Consider the following 5,960-nt stretch of genomic DNA (forward strand, 5'->3'; position numbering starts at 1 on the left):
CATCAGCTGTTGTCTCTCTTAAGAGCATTTTTGAGCCCGGCATGGCCTACGTAGCTGTCAGTAGAGTGACGTCTCTCAGTGGACTGTATCTTCTTGATATGGAGGAGAAAAAAATATTCACCAACCCAGAAATCACTGCAGCGCTTGAGAACATGAGACAAGCCAACCTTGATGACATGATGCCTCTTCTACACGTGAGGCAAACACTGAGCAGGTCAGAGGTTTTCACCATTGTTCATCATAATACAGAGGGACTGCCAGCTCACATTAATGACATCAAAAGTCACCATGAATTGTGTCTAGCAGATGTTTTGTGCCTAACAGAAACACACCTGCGGGGCTCTTTTGTCGCAGAGAGTCTCCACTTGGAAAATTACAATTTGTTCAAACGCAACAGACACCTGTCCTACACAAACTTTCCCCAGATGGCAAACAGAAGTGGTGGTGGAGTTGCTGTTTATGTGAAAAGTGACATTCAAGTGCATGAAAAACAGTACATCCATAATGTAACTGACCTTGAATTTCTGGCTTTAAAGGTTGAAGCACCAGTCAGTGCTCTGATTGCAGTTGTATACAGACCTCCAGACTACACTCTGAGGCCATTCCTGAAAAACCTGGTAAGCCTATTAGACTCATTGGAGATCATGGACTGTCATCCCATCATAGTTTGTGGTGATTTTAATGAGAATGTTTTATCCAGTGCAAACAAACCAATCCTGGAGCTGTTTGAGTCTAGGGGATACGCACAGGTCATCACTGCCCCTACCACAGAGAAGAACACACTGCTTGACCTAATTTTCATTTCTCAGTCAGATCGATGTCTCCATTCTGGAGTCATGAAGACATACCATAGTTACCATGACCCAGTATACTGTGTATTGTCCTGTGATGATTCATGATCTAGATCTTTGAATACAGTAAGTAATATCTATATTTTTGAATGACTTAAGAAAGTAGAGCGATATTTAAAAGTTGACGCCCTGCATTGCAGTATAATGTTTGAATTGTTTACATAAAATACAATTACATGAATTAAGTAATGATATCAGTAAAAGATGACAATTTTATTTATTACAGAAAATCTAAAATTCACTAACAGTAACCTATAAATGTCAGAAAAATCAAATATAGCAGTTTGAAACGAACAGTGTAGGCATATCCTCTCTGCAGCCAGGCTTCAACATCCTGCCAGGCTGCCCCAGTCTCACTGTGGCTGGGAGGGAGGGAGGGTGGACCAGAGGATTGCCTACACAACACATAAATGTTCAACAGCTTCTTCATTGTTTCTGAGAGAACAATAATGACTAAAGGTTGCTTTTTAAAAAAACAAACAAACAAACAAACAAACCTAATTACAGCAATAATGACAGTTAAGCCACTTTATGTGTGCCTCTATTTTGAAATAATATTTACAAAAATATTATTATTTTGGTTTGTTATAAACTTTAAACTTTTTCAAAAGTACACAATTATATTTTTGGACAAATTTTTCTATGAAACATAAATTTTTATGAGCTTTTATCATGTTTCTGGCCAGTGCAATCATCAGGGTGGGTCTGGGTTGATAACTGCACATTTCTGGCCAGAAATGTTTCAGCAGTGTTACATATGTAGTGCATATGTTACACTTGCTTTCTGTTACCAGCTGATACCCTACATTTGTATAGACATTTGATGGTGTGAGGTTGGGGAGTTGAGTGGGAGGGGGGGGGGGGGGGGGGTACGGTGGGAGTTGAGGGGGGGGGGGGGTTTCCTTTCCTGTTAGGTTTCCTTTGTTTTTCTTTTTTTTTCTTTTTAAGAGAGACACAGTCCTCCTGTGTCTTCTCCAATCTTCACATGTAAAATCCAACAATGTGAAGCACATAGCAGCCAGAAACTGTAATGCCACAGATCAGAGAAACTTCATCATCACCATCTTCATCGCCATACGATCAGAGCGTGAGACTTCACATCTGGAGCACAGGAGAGATTCTGTGATAAGTCTTCCTTCTAGCTTGTCCCACAAGCAGTCGGTGAGATTTACTAACAACAAAAAGGGTTAATGACATTATTTCCATGAAAACATGTATTCATTCTTTGTGAAGTGTTTAAATTGTGTTTTCACTTGACCTTAGGAGTGTTAGAGTGTATTGTAATGTCTGTACTCAGGTGTTTCCCTCTGTGATCCATCCCCTTCAGAGCCGAGACACTCAGGACTGAACAGACTGCACAGTTTCTGTGACTGAGCCTCCAAAACACCTTCTTTGAAACCACTCATGATAGAAGGGCTTCATATTTGCAGCAGCACTACTACAGGTATTCAGTTTATTACAGGATGTGTTTGTTTCTTAGGACCAGCTCTGAGTGCACACTACCTAACATATACACCTTTCTGTTTATTACAAACCAACTACTCTGGATCATACGGCCAGTTGGCAGGAATGTTGCTGCAGGAAAACATCCCTGGAGATCACCATCATTGTCAGACTGACTGTGCCTCCTCTGTGCAGTGTCAAGATCCTCCCTAAATGAGTGTGTAAGTTAACATTTTCATTATTTTATTCCCTTTGACAAGACAAGTATCACTGATATTTACATTTACAACTACATATTCCTGTTTTCTGCTCTTCTTTTAAAGTCCTCAGCTATCCTGCTTCTGTGCTGCTTGCCACACATCAAACACTGGCCGGATGACAGGGAGGATCCACTCTGAAGTCACTGGACATGATGAGGATCATATGGGACTTCATAGTTTCACAGAAACGTTGTGCTCTGTGATTACAGGTTTTAAATGGACATAATGACTGCCTCTCTCTGATCAACAGGCTAAAGGATTGTTGTCATTGTTAGTGCTCTGTACAATGTATGCTTATTTAGTATTTCATCACAGAGCAAACCTTTTTTTCTTTAACATATTTTTATTTTTTTATTTGTGGGGATAGGTTAATTGATTAATCCAAATTGTCACTAGGTGTGAATGTGCGAGTGAATGTGAGTGTGAATGGTTGTCTGTCCCTGTGTGTTGGCCCTGTGACAGACTGGCGACCTGTCCAGGGTGTACCCCGCCTTTCGCCCTATGACAGCTGGGATAGGCTCCAGCGCCCCCCGCGACCCTGGAAAGGATAAGCGGAAGCGAATGGATGGATGGATGGATATTTTTATTTTGTTCTAATGTTGAATTAACTGTGGGGATTTTTTTTAAGTGGGCACTCGGGATGTCATATGACCAGAAATGTGGTAACTGGAATTCAACAGTATGGAAGAAAAAATCTGCTAAGAACAAAACACACACAAAACCCCCCAAGAAAATTCAAATTCATTCCATGTAATCCAATCTAAAACATTTTAAACTGCTGAACAGCAACACAAACAGCGTTAAAAAACAGTGTTAACAGAATGATTATGATGATTTTGTACCAAAGTTTCAGGTCACATGGCACACCTAGTGTGTAGTGTGGGGTATCAGCTGGTAAGTATAGTTTTTTTTTTTTCATATTTGTGTCCTTAGAGTTCAGATAGATAAAGCCTTGTGTATAATAATTAGTCATAACCACAACTCAAAGTCAGGGACTAACTAATTTTGGGACTTTGTGTCTGAGCCCAGGTTAAAACAATGTGTAAAAAAGCATTTAGTGGCATGGCTGAACAATGCTGTATTGATACTTATTTATCCATGTTCACAAAAAGGACTAATGTGTTTATTTGATTATTTGCATGTGTTAAACTGTGTCACCACCTTACGCTTTCATTTGACTTTACTCAAAAATCTCTATACAGTTCTCTTTTACCACTGTGTGGACTCTGTTTACATTAAAACATAAAGAAGAATGAGTAATAAAAAGATGTGTAGACAGATTAAGTAGGACGATAGAAACAGCTGTTCAGCCATGTTCTAAGAAACCAACACAATTTAAAGGTTCAGGATTGTGGTTTTAAAAGTTGAATTTTCATGTATTTCATATCTTGCTTATTATTTTTTATTTAGTTATTTAATTTAGTTATTTTTATTTATTCTACTAGTCCTTTTCAGAAAGAAGCTGTAAAATATGACTTAAGATTTTTATGTTATTTTCTATGACATACAAAACAAATTGATGTATGTAATACTATTAAACATGATATACACATGTGTATATGTCTGAAAAACATTATGCTGTATATTAAAGTTTGTATTTTCTCCAGAATTTTTGTTCATCTTTTAAGTTCATTTCAATTAGAAGAATTTGAACTTTTAATATTCATTCAGAGGTTTTCTGACTCTAAATTTTCTTTTGTCATTACTCATCTTTTTATTATTTACATTTTAAACATGTTTAGCTTTTTTCCAACTTCTTCTGTGTGAACATCAGCTTTCAAAAGTTCTGCACTTTTGTTTTCAGGTGAAAATTTCTGTATTTTCCAGCTCATTCGGAATTTTTAACTTAACATTCAGCAATTAATTCATTTCAGTGCATACATTCAGATTCAAGCATTCACACTGCAGTTTCTTCAGAAAATGCACTTTCTAGTTATTGTGTGGATGCTTAAGCATCCACACTATTGAGTTCCTGTTTCTCTTTATTGTGTGGATGCTTTAAGCATCCACACTATTGAGTTCCTGTTTCTCTTTATTCTTTATACTTTATTATTCCAGTTGCTTCCGTACACTTTTTGGCACTTAACTACTTCCACAATTTTCAGCCGATTTTCACCGTTCAAATTTTAAACTATTCTGCTATTTCTGCTAATGATCGCTATGATTTTTGCTATTTTTTGCTATTATACTTTTTAAAATATTCCACTTTTTTCCTTTAATTTGTCCCATTGAAATGAATGGGAAACTTCCAAAATTCTGCTAAATTTTGCTTGTTTTTGAAACTTAACTACTTCCTCATACTTTCACCTAGAACAACCATTCAAACTTTAAAATGTTCACAAATTATTGGGCTATTGATGTATGATTCAGCTTTTTCAAATCTTTTACCATTTTACTTTTATGCCTCTTAAAGTTTTCAGTTGCACAATTGTGATTTTTCACAAAATACATGCGTTGTTATGGTTGCTATGCTCTTGGCTTCCAGTGTGTCACTGAAGGTTTTGCAGTCTTCTCTTCATGTCCGAACAACTGTTTGCTACTTGCTCAATTTTCACTCAACTTCCACAAATTATACATCAAAACGTAGGTATTTTTGCTGGCTTTCAGGAAATGTCACTATCATTGTTGTGGGATTTATAGAATTTTCGCAAATCTCCTCAGACCAACACAATGTCAGAAAACTCTCCATATAAAGTGAATGGAGAGCTTGTTCAAAATCACCGCTGGATTTCTGTAATGAGAGGCATATTCGAATCGTCATATCTCCTTAACGAAGCAAAGTTAAGACATGAGGCTTGTCCCCGAATATCTTCAGACACTCCTGACGCTCACAATTCAAGAATTTCTTTCTCACCTATTACCGTTCTGAAATGAGTTGGACTTGTTTGAGGGTAGGAAATTCGTCCTTCGCTCAGATTTCTTCAGATTTCAAACTGTGGAAATGAACCACTTTTTTCTCTCGTCATAACTTTTTGTTGGATTTCCACAGACACCTGAAAATTTCCATGATTGTTCACCAAAACCTGCTGTCTCTTACGGTGAAAGAATGATATCGATACTCCAAATAGATTTAGAGTTAGAAAGCGTTGTTTGAGGGCAAGTCAAGGCAGTTTTTGCTTCGCTCTGCTCAGTTATGGTGCATTAGAAGTCAAATATCTTTAATAATTCATATTTTAATGATAAATTGTTAACACTGGAAGATTCCCCCATCTCTTCTGAACAAAACGGTGTAAGAATGACCGCTCTAGCCCCTACGGTTAGGAAATTATGGTCATTTGTTTGAGGGGAGTCGTCACTATGAGAAATAGGCTGCAATAATCCTGTGCCTCTCTGTCCTGCGTGTGTAAAAAGATGCACCTGTTTTGGCGGGAAAACGTAAACAGCCACTCTGATTGGTGGATTTAAA

General features: G+C 37.5%; 1 long non-coding RNA gene across 2 annotated transcripts; it reads left to right on the forward strand.

Annotated features, from left to right (window-relative positions):
- The first annotated feature begins 456 nt into the window (after nucleotides 1-456).
- LOC309699423 lies at nucleotides 457-4,446 on the forward strand. 2 transcript variants are annotated; one of them, XR_014274337.1, is made up of 4 exons: nucleotides 457-617; nucleotides 2,179-2,295; nucleotides 2,412-2,515; nucleotides 2,618-4,446. It is a non-coding gene; the product is annotated as an uncharacterized lncRNA (long non-coding RNA). The 2 variants fall into 2 exon arrangements; XR_014274338.1 differs by lacking the exon at nucleotides 457-617 and having other exon boundaries at nucleotides 1,778-2,295; nucleotides 2,618-4,444.
- Nucleotides 4,447-5,960: the final 1,514 nt, after the last annotated feature.

Source organism: Aulonocara stuartgranti, assembly GCF_965226115.1.
Source record: "Aulonocara stuartgranti genome assembly, chromosome: 22".
NCBI classification, from domain to species: domain Eukaryota; kingdom Metazoa; phylum Chordata; class Actinopteri; order Cichliformes; family Cichlidae; genus Aulonocara; species Aulonocara stuartgranti.